The sequence below is a fragment of the Cupressus sempervirens genome, chromosome 1 (genome assembly GCF_028749045.1).
Source record: "Cupressus sempervirens isolate cs-2001-9-10 chromosome 1, ASM2874904v1, whole genome shotgun sequence".
Taxonomy (NCBI): Eukaryota; Viridiplantae; Streptophyta; class Pinopsida; order Cupressales; family Cupressaceae; genus Cupressus; species Cupressus sempervirens.
The window spans coordinates 101908963-101928644 of record NC_143118.1 but is presented as its reverse complement, the minus strand read 5'-3'; positions in this window follow the sequence as shown (position 1 = coordinate 101928644).

Sequence of the window (19682 nt, the reverse complement as noted above, 5' to 3'; positions counted from 1 at the left end):
GCCATAATCATTCATCATCAAATTTTGCAATAAAACAAGAAACATCATCCATATCAAGGTAAAATAGATTACTCTTCATTTGATCTCCTTTTCCTATTAGTTTACCATCAGTATCATAGATTTTTGCAGTTTTGTTTCCAAATTCCACTTTGCATCCTATATTGCCTAACTGTGAGACACTTAGTAAATTGTAGTTTAATCCTTCAACATAGTATGCATTGTCACATGAGATTTGTTCTGTGAGCTTGATGGAACCTTTTCCTTTGATTTGACTAGGGGCATCATTACCAAATCTAACACTATTTCCATCATACTGAGTAAAGTTAACAAACTTACTTTTGTCTCCTGTCATGTGATGTGAGCATCCACTATCTATGATCCATCTATCATTTTTGTTTATACAAGTCATCAGTGCTATGGCTTCTTCTTCATCAAATTGGTCCTTCATGGCTACATAAACAACTTCATCATCATTGTCATCAGAATTTTCTTCAACAATATAACACTTCTTACCTTTTTCTTTGTAATCTTTCTTGTAATCATCTCTTCTGTTCTTGTATTTGTTGCTTTCCTTGTAATCCTTTTTCTGTGGACATCTTGCAGCAATATGACCTACTTCATTGCAATTGAAACAAATGATAGGCATCTTACCTTTGAATTTTCCTTTACCTCTGTGAAATCTTCTAGCTAGTAAAGCTTCTAATTGATCCACATCTTCCTCATCTGTGCTGCTGTCACTAGATACATATTTCATCTTTCTTCCCTTCTTAGATTTCACCTGTTCAACATCTTTCAATGATAAATTGGCCTTGAAAGTAGATTCAACATTATCAGGTCTGTAGTTGTCAAAGTTAGATAATTCAAATGCAGTGAGTCTTCCTATGATACCTTCAAAACTTAGATTGTTTCCTGGCACACATCTTAGTTCCTGTATTGCTGATACTCTAATAGCATAGATAGGGAGCAAGGTTCTCAAATACTTACTATTAACAATATCTTCATCCAATTGACCACCCAAACATCTTATCCCACTTACCACTTCTTTTATTCTTGCACCGTACTGAACAACATTCTCATTTTCTTCCATTCTCATATCATCAAATTTTCCTCTGAGACTTTCTCTTTTTGCTCTTTGTACATTTTGATCTCCTCCATAGATGTCTGATAGGGCTTTCCACATTTTGAATGCGGTGTCACATCCTTTGATATCATCAAATTCAGCATAGCTAAGTGCAGAGGCAATCTCCAGCATTGTCTGGTTATGTTCTTGCTTGTTTTTCATATCTTCTGCAGTAGGAGCACTTGTTGGATTGAGATGTTCAGTAATAATTGATTTTTGGGCATAATCTCCTATGGATCCAAGATGTAGTTTCATCAAACTTTTCCATGCAAAAAAGTTTTCTTTTTTGAGCTTGGGAACTTCTCTCTTAGGCATTTTGATCTTTTCTGCTTCTAGTCCTTTTAAACTGGATCAACAGTCTTCTCTGATACCAATTGTTAGAATCTTTTAGAATAACTGAGAGGGGGGGTGAATCAGTTATTCAAGGTCCCAAATGCCCTAATAAAATTTTTTTTTTTCTCACCAAATGTAGTGAATTCATAAACCTTTTAACCATCCAAGCTTAAATCAATCATATTAGCAAGTTACAGTAAATCAACATGCAAAGGTAAAACATGCAAGATCAACACATGACACAATGATTTATGTGGAAACCCAATTTGGGAAAAACCACCAGTAACATGCTACTTGATTCTCACTCTTCTAAAGTGATGCCCTGTTAAAGGTCTGCCCTATTAAAGGCTTACAACACACTGTTAAATGTGACCTTGTTAGAGGATTTCACCAAACTGTTAGGAATGGGCCTGGTTAAAGGACTTTAGAACATTCACTAGGAATGTCACCCTGTTAAAGGATTTATCTCATGGCTATCAAACCAACCTAAGTCCATAGGATTTAAACTAATTGTTACAATTGATAGAAAGTAACAACAATGAACTTTTGATCTGATATAACTTACAACATACTTTGTAGATTTCAGATCACACTTTCAGTTTAGTCCTTATGCTTGGCTTTTATCTCTTTAGCTCTGACTGCTTGTCATCTATTCAAGCTTCGTCTCCTTGAGTCTTCTAACTCACTGTACTAATGCATCCATATCAAGGGTCTTCTTACTGAAACAGAGTAACTATGCTCTCTTTCCTCTTTTCCACCTTCTTCAACACTTTACACTTTCATGCTTGACCACCCGTCTCTCATTAATTTTTTTCATTAACTAATGACTCCTTATATAGTGATCTGATATGCCTTTGCCGCTCAATTCTCCCTCTTCACTTTTAGGGTTTCAATATGGATTAGGTAAAATACAATGTATCTACCCCATATCTTGTTCTCTTCTAGAAACTTCGCCAGCTGTATCCTCAAAAACATTTTACATGGTGTTTTGTGCCACCAGCTCATCATTCTTATCTTCTATTTAATTTACAAACTTCTAAGTAATAACCTTGTTGGCTTAGTTCTGGCGAATCTTCAATCTTCGAAATAATGCAGCAACTCGACATTATTTTTTTTACTAATGCTCGACATCTCAGTGTTACTCAGCATCTACACAAAATTGTGTTACTTGGCACTTACCGAAAACTGTGTTACTCGACACCTACAAAAAACTATGTTACTCGACACCTACAGAAAACTGTGTTACTCGACACCTACAAAAAACTGTGTTACTCGGCACCTACTCTTTACTCGGCACCTGAAGATCACTCGGCTTATATGATATACTCAGCACCTTCTCTTAGTTGAGCTTTGTAAAAGACTTAGCTAACATCTAACCTCTGTAATATGTTTCAGTGTGCCCTTTTTCCTGTATCTTATAGTATGTTATCAAATACACTTTTTCATCAATGGCTTAGCTGATCCTAGTACTTCATTACAACATCATAACTTCAACCTTTCTCTAGGTGTTCTAGTTACATCTTATTGATTGCCACCACCTTGTCAACCAACTAATTGATAGTATTTGGATCACTAAAGCAATTGTCATTCCTGCAAGTAGCAAGTTTGACATCAATGACAAGACAATGGTTGAGAACATTCTTTATCATTCCAACAACTCTTATTATCAATTCAATCATTTCTAACAGTTTCTAGAATATCAACCACATGTATGTCAATAACATCCTGAATTTGGGGGTCAACTGTTAACTGTATCCACACATCTTTTAATACACCAATGACTTTTACCTCTATTTTATCCAATTGTATCAACACTCGGATGGAGGGTTGAGGGCTAACTCCTAGCCTTTGAGCTATTGATAATGATATTAAGTTGCATGAAGCTCCTAAATCAATAAGGAAATTGTGAAGATTCTTCCCATATATCCTAATGCTAAGAAAAAGTGGGGGTACCTCAACTTTGTCTTTGAACATAGTGGGCATTGCCTCTACAAGATTTGCTTATTGAGATACTATGTTTTGAGGGACAACATTTGTATTGTGGGAAACCTTTTTATTATCCATGTCTTCATAAGAGCTTCTCATTGTTGTGGAAAATTTTGTAACATGTCAGACATGGACATATTGGCTTTAGTTCTTTTCAAATCCTCTATCGCATTGTACTTTTTAGTGGATCAAGTGGGATTCTTTAGTATTGTTGGTACGTTCACTTGATTTTGATTCTATTGTCATCCATACACTAGTCTTATTAGTGGTGGATTGTTACTTTCCCTTGGATCAAGTAGAGTGGGTTGTAAACCTGGAGGAATCCCATCCGTCAAGGGATCCTTTCTATTTCTAAGATTGTATGTGTTTTGATTATCATTATGAAAAGAAAACATTTCATCATGCTGAATATTAGGTTCTTGACTAAATGGGAATGAGAATTTCTTGCTTACTGGTTGTTCCACTTGTGCATTCTGTGTAGAATCATAGGATTCCAATAGCATAGCATTGAATTGTATAGGAGGGGAATTGTCATTTACCTATGAATTTTGATTCATCTCCTGATTTCGATTATAGTAAGAACCATCATTGTTAAGCATATTTTGGCTATCATCATACTGATTGATATCAACATATTGAACATGGTTTTTGTTTTTATCAATAGGAATGCTCCCATTGTTCAGATGGGTGTTCTATTGTCAGTTCTATCTTTGGAAGTCATTATTTCGATAAGGAGGATTGAAGTTGTTTCCTGCATTGTTGTTGCTATTGTTCCCATTAAGGTTCCTATTGTAATTTTGACCAAAATTGTTGTTGTAAGGGCCAGTATTGTTTCTTTAGAAGTTGTTAGTTTTTCCTTGTGACAATCTAAGATGTGTCAATTCATTGTTCATTTGTGACATAGTCTTCTTCATTTGACCAACTTTTGAAATAAGGTTGTTGTCCATTTCCATAAGAATTGTGGCCTTCTATTCAAAGAAAGCTATTTTTGGAGGCTCATACCCTAGATATGTTATTACTTGATTTTTTGGAGTGGGTGACTATTGTAATGGAACTGGATTCATAGGTATGAACTGGCTAGGCACCATGGGTGCTCCCATTGGGTATGCTGGTATTGTAGGGACTGCTTGCATTGGGAGCATCATTCCTCCTCAATTAGGATTGGCTTGCTTCATGAACATGATCTCTTTTGCAAAGACTTTATCTAAAGTGTCCATATTCACTGTAGGAAGTCTTCTCAGAAAGATTGCAGTAAGACGGTCCATAGCATTCAGATAAATTTGAATAGCGGCTTCAAACGGTATGGTATATGGCATTTACAACTTGTGGTAGGCAATATGAAAGTGATGGTTGAAGTAGGAAACTATCTCAGCTGGGTCCCTTTTGATTGATATGAATTGTTGATGTTCCACAATTGGATTGATGAATGTTTTGAATTGTTCCAAGAACAATTTATTGAATGTGTCCCAATCTCCAATGCATCCAGGTGGAAAGTTGACATACCAATTGAAGGCAATTTCTCCCAAAGAGTAGGGAAATAAATGAAGAACCACATCCTCATTAGCAACTTGCTTGCGATTGCAAATTTTCTTGAATACTTTGACATGATCTTCAATAGTTCGTGTCCCACCATAGATGAATTTGGGGAAAAAATTCTCAGGATTCTTAGGGAGGTCATGGAGTGCACCTCTCAAGTTTATTGGTGAGTCTACAACATTTGTGAAAAAGGCCATTGGAGGGTTTGGTAGACCTAACAATGGTTTTTGAGGAGTAGCTATTGGAATATGTGGTGGTCCACCAAGTGGTTGGAGTGGAGGTGGAGTTGAAGAAGATGATGAAAGTTCGAATGGAAGTGGTTGAACTCAGGATGTTCTCTTGTCACTACATGGTTTGTGGAAGTGGGTAAGCTCAAGAAACTTGTGTGTACTTGGCATAGACCTTAATGCTCACTAAAATGGGGATTTTGGATCAATATCCTCTAGCTTGCATCAATTCAGGAAAAAGAACACCTCTCTACAGAAGTACACTTTCTCAACTCTCTAAATTTTGTGCACTACAAAGTTTCACACACCTGTGCACCTATGAAGCTGCAGATTTGTAGACCTACATAGCTACAAACCTATGTACCTATAGAGTTTTGGAGCTATAGACTTGAATTTATCAAAAACTTAGGAAATTTTTCTGAACTTTTTGTATAGTGTAGATTATTGTAAAAGTGCAGAATTCAAAAACTTTAACAAAATTTCTTCATTTTTGGGAGTCAAAAGTGCCCTCCTTCTAGTGCCACTTCTGTTGGGTGGTTGTTTTGCACGAGGTCAATGACAAGAATCCATTATGTAATTCCTCTCTTGAAAAGCTAATCCTTTTGGGGATCAACTCCAAGGTTCAGTATTTGTCTTGCAACACACCAAAATTTTCTCAGTTGAAGATAAATGTGATTGTTCATGAGGAGGCCTTTGCTGGTTCTACTATGATCTCGAAATGAAGTAAATCTATTTGCTATCTCAAAGTCGCACACAAAAGAACAATATTTTTGTATTTTTTGGTCTTTTCAATGAATGCAATTCTAACAGTGAAACTAAAATGAGTTCCTATTTTAACAAGGGGTTAGTAAAGAAAATAGCAAAAATGAAAGAAAATAACATGAAATTGTAATAACTTGAAATTGAAATCCTAAATAGAAACTATAGGAAGCAACATGCTACGAGTTAAACTTTCAAGGAAATCGGTAGGAAACTTATGAAAACAAAAGCAACGCTTCCTAGAATCCACTAATGCAATCATTGGTAAGAAACTTTAACAATCGTATGATATTTCACCTTTCATCAAATTGCAAGGCAATGAAAAGTGTGTTCATGTGAGACAAAAGGCTATGCAAGCAAAATTTGGTGATCTTTTCTCAAGCTCATTATGTCAACAGAATTCATAAATCTGTAGCAAACACCAAAACTAAAAGATCACACAACTAGAAATAATGCAATAAACCTTTGGCTCAATCACAATCTCATAAACAAAATTCACAAAACAAGGACACATTCAGGCAAAAATCACTACACTCCAAATGCGAGCACCAAAAGCATAATTTTATTGCATAATAATGGCAGCCTTTGTAACATTTTATAATGGGGTATTTATAAGAAATCATCTTCTCAATTTGTGTTGACAGTGAGATATTCTTCATGCAATAAAATGCTTTTATCTAATAAAACAAACTAAATATATACAGTCTAACATTTAATCTGGTGCTTAGAGGGACTCCATCCATATTTTATTCATTAATTGGATGCATGAGCCCTTTACATGTCAAAAATAGAGAAAAAATGAGAGAGAAAGTAGGAGGAAGCCATCAGTCGAAGTGGAAGTGTGTGGAGGCATCAAAATGGAAGTTGGTCCTTGACTAGGTGTGTGTCAAAGTTAAACTATCATTGGAATGCGCTCCTGATGCATGGAAAGTGCTATTTTGGAATTGGCAATTAACTGTCAATGCACCTTTGAATTGTGGAGCTATGAATCTATAGACCTATATGAAAATGTAGAGCTACGAAGCTATAGACCTGCGCACCTCGACTGGGTGAAAACTCAAAATTCTACCAAGTGTCAAAATTGAAATTTTGGCATCTGGGTTTTGTTCTTCTTCATCCCAAAGCTATGTTTGGATGTTTAGCTTGAATTTATCTATAATCTCAATAATCTTAGACACATGTAGAAGATCTAAAGCCTCATATTTATCTTTAATCTTTTGTCTATAGTTGTCGACTTCAATTCGAGTCTCTGCAAAATCTCCAAGTTTGGTGTCCAACTCTAATAGGGCTTCTTTTATTCTAAAGGCTTGTCAGATGTCCTCATCATTAGTAACCTCCACAAAAATATTCTTTAAATTCTCCACTACTATCTCTATAGGTAACAATTTCTCTTGTTCTTCATCTTCAAAAATATCCAAGCATGCATCATTGTAGTGTCTCTTTGCTTCTAAAATTTGCTCTCGAGCTTGGTCCTTGAGTCAATGAATCTCCTCATGTAGTGTCTCCATTACTTTATTTCTATCTACTATTTTCTTTATCTAATCATCAATCATGTCCAATTCTTCTCCGGTATATACATCAATCAAAACCAGGTATCTTTTGCCCTTTATGGCTTGTAGAATCTGCAAATCCTTACTCTAGGCACATACCTCATCCATGATACTAAAGTCTTGCTTCAAAATTGCTACGATCTTATTCATGTTCTCCTATGTAGCATGTAGTAACTTCAAATTCCCTATGATAATGGTAACACCTTTCTCCTCAAAACTTTCTCACCACTCTTGACAAGCTCTCAAAAATAGATCAAGTTGCATACCTCCCCATTCTCTAAGTATAGTGTTTAAAGTATGCTCTGGGTGTTCAAGATCAAGAGGACCAATGACTTTAGCTAGATACCACTTTAGGATCTCAACTTGCCTTCGAAGTGCATGGAGTTCAATCTCCTCTTGTTCCATGTACTTGAGGACCTCTTTAACTCCCATAGTCATCATTTGTAGGTTTAATCCTGTGTAGGTCTTCCCAACATAACGTTCGTTAACTGATAATATTCAAGGCTAAGGCCTTCTTCATCTGTGCCTTCAGGAGTGAGAGCCACTTGTGCAAATAAATCTTGATTTTGTATGGTGGTGACAAATACCAATGGTTTTGCTTCATGTGATGGAGACTAAGGTTTATTCAGGATCTTTGCAATATCACAAATGTCCTCCTCTAAAGCATGGAATTGAGGCTTAATACTCCTCATTATCTCCTTTTAGATTCATCTAGGGATGTGTCCTACTAAGGATTGGGCTCTTGATGACAAAGGAGTATGTTCTACTACCTCCTTCCCTTTATCACTCTTTCTTGGAGTTGTCTCCTATTGTGAGGGTTCCCCTTCTGTAGCCTTAGTCTCTGTAGACCCTGTTTCCTGAACCTTAGTGTCTTGGGAAAGTGTTTGAGAATATTTCACCATTTATCCTTCTAACACTTCACTAGATATCATTTTTTCTAATCTCTTCTCTGATACTGGTTCCCTCTAAATATGCTCTTCGTCCAAACTCTATGGTGGAGGGGTTACCAAGCCCTATTCTTCCACTGTAACTCATGGTGAAGATGGAGGAGTAAGATTAGGACCTTGTGTATCTAGTAGCATCTGTGTACAGTCTTCTTATTGAGTTTCACCTATAGGGGTGTCCCTGATCTAATCCCTAATAAAATCTATACCTATGGGCATGAAATCAAAATATGATATCGAGAAAACATCATCACTCCATTCACTTTGCTCATCTACCCACTACTATACTTCATCTTTCGAAGAAGAAATCTCTAAAGGTTCTACTTGAGTGGATGACAGGGTACCCACGACACTCTTTCTCCTTTGTAACTCTATGGATCTTGCTAGTCGATTTCTTCCCTATAGGGGCACTTGTTCTTCCTCTTCCTCTTTTGATTCTATTTCTTCTTCTTCTTCATCTCCCTCTGGAATGCTTTTAGAAATAGAAAGATTAGGCACTAATCTTCTACTAATCCTTTGCCTTTTCTTTATCTAAATCTTAATCCTCTTCTTCTATTTCTTGGAGGTAGAAGGAGAAGCTAACTCATCTTGCACAAGAGGAATGGAGACTTGTGAAATTTCTCCCTCTTCTAGTCGGCTAGACACAATGGGAGGCAACTATGGTTCATCCTAGACTTGGGTAGCTCTAGTATCTTTAAACCCTCATGCACTTAGTTCCTGCTTTTGGGGAGGTAGTTGTTTTTTTTTAATCCTCTAAAGAGAGGTCCTCTTTATTTTGTTCTTTCCCTTCCTTTTAGGAGGGTGATAATATCCAACCAAGAAATTGAGTTGGTTAACTATCTCTAGCCTAATAGGATATTGGAGTGCAAAGGTAGGGATTGTGACTTTCCTTCCTTTACCCCTTTCTAAGCGAGCATATGGATGAAAGTTTATAGTATTAGGAATTGGATCAAGTGGAAAAGGTTTCTTGATCCAATCCTTTGTCATTTTGATAACATGTCTCACTTGATGATTAATGTCATCCCTTTCTTCCTTGTGAACCTCTGCATTCAAATTAGGTCTTTCACCAATTTTATCTACATTGAATAGGGGATCTAGTAATTCCATAGAATCTTGTTGCCTTACATCATTAGCGACATTCAAATGGAGAGCCTTTTCTGCTAGATACAAAGTCATCCTACAATAGTCCCTAATGCAAACATTGTAGTCATTTGTGGCATTCATCCAATGATCTTCAATCACATCCTCATGATGGAAGTCCTTTCCTACCAGGCTTTCCACTTTCCCAATATTATCAAAGTATGATCGAGGAGAGTTGTATTCTTCAAGAGGATAGTTCTCCCATTCCCACTTGAAGGTCAAAATGTCTTGCTTCCTCTTCACCTGATACACTCCTATGACCAATGGCCATGTCCAACAAGGTCTCTATTGTCTCTTGATCTTCTCATAGGTTGACTCAATTTTCTTGGAAATCTTTAAGAGCACCAATTTGGCACTAGGATATCTAGGAAGCTTCCTAGGATTGATGGATGCACTACCTACTCAAAGATATGTGAATGTCTTGAACTAGATGAAGTAGGCTCTGAGAGCCATGATCTATGCTTTGGCTTCATCTGATAACCTTTTCCCATAGGCTCCCTCAATTAATTGAATGATCACAATGATAAATGCATCATTAAAAATTATGTACTCCTTGCTCTATGCTGAGAGCTTCTTCTTCACCACTGAGGATAGACTATGTATGGCCAAGCATTAGGGTCTTGCATAATACCCTTCCTATATAAACTAGGATAGTTCATTTCTCTTGCTACAAGTAGGTACACCATATAAGAAGTCATGTAAAACTTTTTCTTGTCCTTCACCATCCTTAGTTTCTCACACAAGTTTTCACTTAGTGTGGTGGCCCAGTCTAATGATATCCTTGCCTGTCTAATGGTCTCAATGAAGTTGACCATGAAAGTACTAAGGTGTCCCATTGCAGGTAAGCCCATAACTCTACTTAGGAGAATGATAGAGTATTTGATATGATCCTTCATGTATCCTCAAGTCATATCCACTTTTCTAATTATCTTTCCCTGAGGAGGCTTCTCAATGAGGTATGAGGATTGTATGATGTCAATGGCCTCTTGCTGATGCTCCCTATACCACCTTTCAACTACTTTATAGGAGTCAGATGAACTAGTCTACTCTAGGAAGATGAAAGACCCTCTCAATATCCAACACCACTTCTTCGGTGACACTCTTAACTACCTTTTCGTTAGGAATGAAATGTTGGGATAGGGTCATGATTAATTTAGCTAATTATACAGTCCCTAGATGTGGCACTACATTCACTAATCCTAAATGGATTGATGCAGACACCAAAGTTGACCTCTTTGTTGGCTTGTTGCAAATTCTTAGGAATTTTCCTAGATTTGTGTGCCTGTGGTTGGTATCTCTAATCTCAACATAATCATCGTGGAATCTTGACTTTGAAGGTACACCTTGGAACTTGAAGACTACCGATTTGGGTGCTACTCCAGATGTGGATGACATTTAAATATCTGCACATTATGAGAAAAAAATATGTTATTAGTCCAAAAATGTGAAAGCTCATAAAAAAAATGAGTAAAAAAAAAGTCCCGTTTGTACATTTATTTACTTTTTATTTTTATTTATTTTATTAATTTATAGATTTTTTAAACATTTTAAAATGTGCGTGTGTATTGCAAAAAATGCATGTGGGGGGAGGCACCATAGGTCTTGGTGCGCATGGCGCAAGTTTAGGGTTTAGTGCAAAGTTAGTTGAGGGAGCATGGCATGAGGTTGGTGGCACGACACTGGCCAGGCACATCCAGTGTTGAGTCGGTGTGCATAGTGCAAGATTAGGCACACAGCGTTGGCTAGGCATGTGTGGTGCCGAGTTAGCACTAGCCTCCTCGCGATGCATGTTTGGGGTTTTGTTGTGATATGGATGTTGGCGTTGCTACTTGGTGCAGGTGCAGAATGTAATGAGCACCATTGCCTTTGCTTGGCATGGGTGCAGAATGTAATGGGTGTCGCTGCCTTTGCTTCGTGTAGGCATGAAATGTAATGGGTGCCACCTTCGCTGCTTGGTGTGGGCATGGATTGTAAGGGGTGCCACTACCTTTTCTTGGTGTGAAATGTAATGGGCACTGCTGCCTTTACTTGGCATGGAATGTAATGGGCACCGCTGCCTTTGCTTGGCACAGGCACAAAGTGTAATGGGCACCGCTGCCTTTGCTTGGCACAGGTGTGGAATGTAATGGGCACCGCTGCCTTTTCTTGTCATAGGCATAGAATGTAATGGGCACTGTCACCATCACTTAATGTGGGTGTAGATTGTAATGGGCACCACTGCCTTTGCTTGGCTCGAGCGTGGATTTACCTTATGTGTTGTGTTAAGCTCCCATGAACACAAAAAAAGGAGTGAAGTGTTTGAAGACAACTATGGGGTTATATAACCCCAATGCTAGGTGGGGGTGCACGACGCTCCTTGGTGCACACGTATGTGCTTGATTTTTTTATTTTTTTATTTTTTAAATTTTTTTTTTGACTTTTTTGAATTTTTTTCTATGTATTTGTTTTCAAATTTTCAATTTTTTTTTGTAATTTTTTTGAATTTTTGACACTAAAATTCTAACTCTAACAAAACTTTCTTCTCTCGACTCTCGAAATATGAGTCTAGGTGTCAAAAAAAATAGGGGGCCCCCATTCCTAGTGAGGAATGGGGCATGTGTTGTGGACACCACAACAAGACCAACATGCATATTGATGACATCACTCCTATTATTGAGAAAAAATTTCCCATTCTTCTCATGATCAAAATTAGGCCTTGAGATTTCCTCCTATGCAAATTTCAAAAAATCTTTGATGACTTTTATTTATTTAAGTGGGACAATAAGAAAACTTCTATCCTAAGGTTGTATCCATTATAGAAGTTTTGAGGAGGATAATTCATAATGATGACCATGGTGTTAATATCTTCTATCGTATCTATGATCATCTCATTTGTAACATTTAAATTCTATTAGAGGTTATGCTAAAGATCTAGGATTCATTACACCTACCACTAGTGTTGAAACCTTCATGTCTATCTCTACCTCTATTCTTAGTGTTTTAACTTATGCTCCACTTATTAATACAACTTCGTCCAATATCTAAACCCTACACATGTTAGAATTTCTAACCCTAGCATTCCCACTATTCCTTCAAGTGTTCAACATGTTTATTAATCTTCATTAATGACCACTTACAATAGTGTTCCCTTTTCATGATTTATCATTCCTTTTATTTCTCATAATGCTCCAAATATCTCCAAGTAAAATGTCTACTGATTCCAGTATTAGTATCTTGGTTCAATTATTTTCTTTGCAACAATAAATTTTTTCTATAACTCAATCGAAGTTCAATATTCCTTGAATATCATATGTGTCATTATTTTGGAATGCATGAAGATTTTATCATCTTGATACTTATAATTGTAAAGATGATCTTTTAATCCATGTCATAACCTTTCAAACATTATGTATTGATTACTTTTATGATCATAGGTTCATGGTCATATTTTTATTGATTAGTTTTAAGATAAAGACTTGTAATGATATTTTTCTTTTGCCCCTTATTCTATTGACTCGTTCCAAAATATTGCTAATACTTTTATCAAATAAATTAGAAATAATATTGGTTCTAAGATTTCTTTGATTGATTTAATGTATTGTAAAAAATGTGTTAACAAAAAATCAATTGATCTCATTGGTATATTTAAGCATATGCTTGCTTATATTTGTTATCTTGTGCCTAATATTGATGTCAAACATATTTTCATTTCTAATTTACAAAAAGGCATTAGAGATACTATTTTAAATCTTAAGCTTTTCTGTGTTTGAGTTTAGGGCCCCTTAAAATATTATTTTCAATTAATCAAAAATATTGTTCTTTCTAAATTTTATTTGTTTACTCAATTGTATGCAATACTTAACAATTGTTAGCTTCAAGTGATGTTGTACAAACACACACATTCAAGATAATACAATAATTGCACAATAAACAAAACTAAAACAATAGATGGATTTGAAACTTCTTTATTTTTCATTTTCTAAAAATGCTTCTACAATTATCTATAGATCCTTAAATAAAAGAAACACTTTCAAAAAACAAAAAAAACTCCTTTTTGGGAGATTTTCACAATTTTTAGATTTTTCCATTAATGTTCAATTCAACTCCTAGAAATTTGGGGTTTCCCCTAAAATATTCCTTAAACTAAGATAAAAGTATTTTCCAACCATTCTTTAAAATTAGAAACATATTTTCAAACTTATTACAAAAAATAACTTTCTACAAATCTAGAAATAGCTAATTTGAAGGCCTAAATAAGCTTTTTGACTCCAAAAGAATGTCAAAATGGCTAGTGACCAAGATGAACTCATTTGACAACCCAAATAACTCAACTTGAGGAAGCTACTTATCAAATTTCAATAAAATTTGACATCCACGTCAAAAATTATGACTCTTGAAAGTACCTATGGTTATGAATTGAGAATATTGTTCGAACTTCGATGAGTTGCAAAGATGTTGTAATGACGACAACATATGTTCTTATGTTCATGATAGAATCATATTTTGTATATTGTAGGTTATTGATCAAAACAATGAGGATAGTGGTTGACATATTTAGATATGCAAGCTTACATATTTGTAGTGGAATGAGTATAGACATTATGTTTACGTTCCTTATACTTTTTGTGATGTTTTGGTTAAGTTATAGATTATTTAGTGAAGATTGGTAGAAAATCAATGTACATGAAATAATGATAGAGACAAGTGTAGGTATTTTTTCTATATCTTATTAGTGAACATGAATTAATTCTAGTGAGCATGAAAGATGGAAGAAGACTTGTTCATGCATGTATGTTTGAAAGTGTGAGGTGTTTGGATTGTTCTAGAAAGGTTGCTAGTATGTAACATGTGATGTATTTTATTTGTAGGCAATTGTGATATTATAACATGTGATTTATGATTGGAAAATGTAACATGACCATTATATTGTGTGAGAAACTTAATGTAATAGTTTTATTGATGCTATGAGTATGTTTATTCCTTACCATGGTTCTATTTAATTAATTTTATATTTTTAAAGATCTTATAGGATGACCTAATTTATTATTTGTAAAGGATATAAAGGAAAGTTATTTCCTTATTTGGGATATGTGCACAAAATGAATGGTATGTCTTGATACATATGATGCGAGCCTTGATGTTGGATGATCATGTGAAATTAAAAGGAACTATTTTGGCAAGTAAGTTGCAAATCAACTAGTTCATGATCATTGTATATGTTATCTTAAATTATTGTCTTTCATTTTTTTGGTCCTTAGTCAATAGGTGTATTTGTTCTTTTTGGCCTTTAAAATGGTTAGAAACTTCAAAAAAGGGTTCAAGGTCTCCTATTAGGGATTTTTCCTTTAATAGGGGCTATTGTACTAAAATAACTATATTTGACCCCTAACAAGGTCAAATCCTAACTTATATATTAGTATTATCTTTTGGGTACCATTCCCACCAAGGTTTTCCCTCTGATCATGGATTCCCCTAGTCAAAAAATGTTACAGTGTATGGCTTCTTATTATTGTGTATTATTGTTTTAATTGTTGGATATCAAATTTATATGTTTATATTTAATTATATTTTCTCACAATTAATGCACCACCCCTCCCTAGTTGTGTGTGGACTTTACTTACTTTAATTATTAACACCTACATCAACAAGTGAGTCAATTTGAGAGAATCACTCTAATGGGTTTGGTTGATGGGAGTGATATTGCATCCAAAATTATAAAAAGATTTACTTAGTTAATATTAATAACTCATCCAAAAATGTTGATGAGAAAGTGGAAGCACCATCTAAAGTGGTGGGTCATCTATCATATTTTTTTGACCTACTCCTAACAAGGTCAAATCCTAACTTATATATTAGTATATTATCTTTTGGGTACCATTCCCACCAGGGTTTTCCCTCTGATCATGGATTCCCCTAGTCAAAAAATGTTACAGTGTATGGCTTCTTATTATTGTGTATTATTGTTTTAATTGTTGGATATCAAATTTATATGTTTATATTTAATTATATTTTCTCACAATTAATGCACTACCCCTCCCTAGTTGTGTGTGGACTTTACTTACTTCAATTATTAACACCTACATCAACAAGTGAGTCAATTTGAGAGAATCACTCTAATGGGTTTGGTTGATGGGAGTGATATTGCATCCAAAATTATAAAAAGATTTACTTAGTTTATATTAATAACTCATCCAAAAATGTTGATGAGAAAGTGGAAGCACCATCTAAAGTGGTGGGTCATCTATCATATTTTTTTGACCTACTTGTGACTTAGTTTTTTTTACCTTTGAATAATGTTGTATTAAAGTTGAATAATGCTTAAGTGTTAACTTGTCCTCATATTAAATTGATTAACATATTCCTAAATCCTTTGATCATAAAGTTTATTGTCAATACCATTATCAAATTGTTCACGATACCAAAGATTGCTTTCATTTGAAATTTTTTATTCAAGACCTCATTGATTCTAATACCATATTTCTTTAGGATTTTAATAATAAAGGAAAATTAAGTCTATAACATCTCCCAATAAAAAATTGAAAATATATACCAAATCTTTGTCATCTCATTCAATTAATACTATTGAGTCTACCTTGATAGCCCTTATTTTCATTGAACTAGATTTGCAAATTTTTGTGTTGAAAATGTTTCAGAAAGAGTATTGTGATGTTAGGGTTCATGTTTTATTTGTTTTCATTTTTAGAGGGTGACCCTATCATAATATTTTTTCCCTAATCTAGTTATAATTTCCCTTTCCCTAGTGTGAAAAATGATGCCCTAGGGTTGTGTTTTCATCTTATCCCATCAAGGTTTGACCCTTACCCTAGGTTTAATATCTAAGTGCGAGTTTGTTTGTTTTTTGAATTATCTCTTATGATGGTTTGACATAAGGGTTGTGGAGGATCGTAGAGTGGTGTTTTTAGTTTCCTAACCTTAAGATATGCATGTTTCATAGTATTGTAAATGAAAAAGATAAAGTGCTTGATCTCATGATTCCCTTTGTATCATATGATCGTAAGTCATTTTGAAGAGTTTCTATGCCCATTGTATGATGTTACAATAAATAGATGATAAGGGGATCATAAAGATAGATGGGAAGGGTTATGACCATGTGACAAGCAGTTTGGTGTACGATCGTATAAGTGTGAAACACAAAGGATAATTTTAGGTTTTTTGATCCTATGACGAGGTGGTGATTGAGATACTAGGAAGGTTTTCATAAAGTTTTAAGATGTTACACTGCATGCCCTAGTCATAAGATTAGAGAAGATACTTTTAAAGATAACAATACTACAGGGTAACAATCGTAAGATCGTAAAGATGGTAAATGACAAAGCAAGTTGGAAGTGTAGTGTTAGAAATGTGATGAGTGTCCTATCTTGATTGGTCAAATGATGTAACATATACAAGGTGGATGCCACATCAAAACCAATGGAGCCAAAGGTGCCTTTGCATAAGCTTGTGATCTAGTGGATCCCATTTCTGATGCTATGACAGATAGTGTCCCATAAGATCTTAAGGGTAGTGAAAGGATGCTAGATGCTATGATAGGAAATGCATCAAGGGATCGTTTATGTAAAAGTTAATGTTAGGATTGCTATGATGGAAAGGGTAATGGTTTCTCATAGTATCTTAAGGGTTAGAAGAAATATTGTCGATGTTACAAAATGATAGAGGAACCATGATCATAAGATCGTGGAGCAAGGAAAATTGAAATAAGATGCTATGCTATTTAGTCTGTCATGAGATCATAAAGAATTTAAAGGCAAGCTCTGATGTCATGGTGGCTAGTATATCATAAGATCATAAAGACTTTCTCAGAGGCTTACAATAATATGATAAAGGTCCAATTCCTTGGAATCATAAGATTGAAGGGCTTTTCTTCCCCACCTAAGACATTACAAGGATTTTGACTTTTAGGGTTGATCATAGGATTGTAAACCCTAAGTTGACATGAAAGTATGTTTTCCATTTTTTGAGCTAGAAATGAAAATGGGCTTCTTGACCAATGAGATTTAAGTATGGTATAAAAGTGTGTTGTTGGATAATAATGGTGATGCTCCCCTGAGGTGACAGAATGAGATGATTTTATGGCTTGAGCATGCTGAGAATAAATGCAAAGATGAAAGTTGATAATATAAATTAGGCTATATAAGACATTCTTTTTATCTATTATAGTTTACCATTCACAAAGAGAAGAAAATCTAAGCAGTTGTAGAGTTTTTAGTGCATGCAGTTTGTTGTTTTTAGTGCCCAGATATAGTTTTACCTAGTGTTCTCAAGCTATTAATAGAAAGTGTGATAAAGAGGTAGAAGAAATTCAAGCATTAGATATGTAATTTGTAGAGATCTCCACTTCTAAGGGAGGAAAAACAAGACAAAAGAAACCTAATAGGTTTGTTGAGGAATGGATTAAACTTTTACCAGGCTCCTCAAATGCTAATGTTGTAGATGATCACACTTTTGTGGACCCATATGATCTATGTAGAGACAAAACATGCCTTAGGGTCACAAGTTCTGAGCTTTTGAAGCACTTCTATCATAACAAAGAGAAGAAGATCTTGGTATGTAATCTATTGAAGAAGAACCTAGCAAAATTGATATTTCCAGAGGTATTTATTGATGTCAATTTGGTGAAAGCCCTAATCAAGTCATAAAATTTGGCCACCAAATCATTCCATAGGATGGTTCTATGAGTGAAATAGTAGATTTAAAGGATCTACAAAAGAAATTTGAAAGAAATACAAAAGCTCATACGGGGAAGTCAATGCTGCAACATGTTCCCATGGACTTGAAAAGTGTGGGTGATTAGCCTAAGAAAGTGGAAAAGATGATGCCTTCGGATAAATTTAAGAATTATTTTATGAAAATGGTGTATGGTGTCTACAAGGTGGTTGGCAAAGATGGATCAGACATGGTGTCTGGAGCTAAATTTATTGTTTCCAAAGATGTGCAAGACTCCTACCATGGTGGAGAATATGATTATGTTAAGTACATTCTTACAAATATGAAGGAAAATATTAAGTTGTCCCAGAGTGGAGAAATGGAGAATTTTGGTTTCCTTCACTACTCATTGCTGATGCATTTGATTCTTTATAAGAAGGTAGGATATTTCAGTTCAGATTTCATTGATCACACCTTAGATGCTAATGGAGAGTTGCCAATCCAATTATGGACACAGGTATGGGATACTTCTTAGCATTATTTTGATTTTGTTTCCTTTTTCAATAATTTTAGTGTTTTTCTAATGAAGATGCTAGACCTTCGGTACTTTAGGGTGCCTGATATCCTAAAGAGTCTATTGAGACCAGCCCTACTCCTTGAGGATAATAAATTAGATCATAACTAGTTGATATTTTCCTATTCCTCACCTTTTCCCCGATGAGAGTATATGGTTGTCCTCAACCACCTCACATATTTCCAAAGTTTATTCCTCCTAGGCTAGGTGTTATTGAATTCATGAGGCAATTACTAATGGTAAACAGATAATACTTAGGGCCCAGGGTGCATAGTGGCACATTTTTGTATAGATGTTTTAAGGTGGGAGACTTTTAAATTGGAAAAGAATCCTTAGACGAAATCCATTCCTTCCTCCACCATTGCAATCTATCAACATCACCTTATAGAATATTTGAACCTGATAATTGGATGAGGACCACCCTCAAAGAAATTAGGAACTATGTGTTGCCAAGTACCAAGGAGTAACCCCATGAAGATGTTATTCCTAACATTGTTGTAGAAGGGGAGGCATCAAATAAGTTGGCCAAGCTTAATGATGTTTTGAGGGTTGAGAGGGAGATGAATAAAATGGATCCAAATTTTAATGGATTTTATATTGATATCCCCTATCCTCATAGGATTAGGAAGATGGTCACTAACCAAGCTAAAATCATGGCCCAAATACTAGAGGGACCCATGGGAGAAGAGGAGATGGTGTGTCCCATCAGCCATGAGTCTAATGTGATCCTAGAAATTGAGGAGGATGAGCCTCTTGAGGCATCATGGGTCACTAAGGGAAACAAGAGACAAAAAATTGTCCATATCCCTGTAGAAGTAAAACAAACGACCCTGCAAATATTACTAGGCAATAGTTAGTATTTTGCTGACT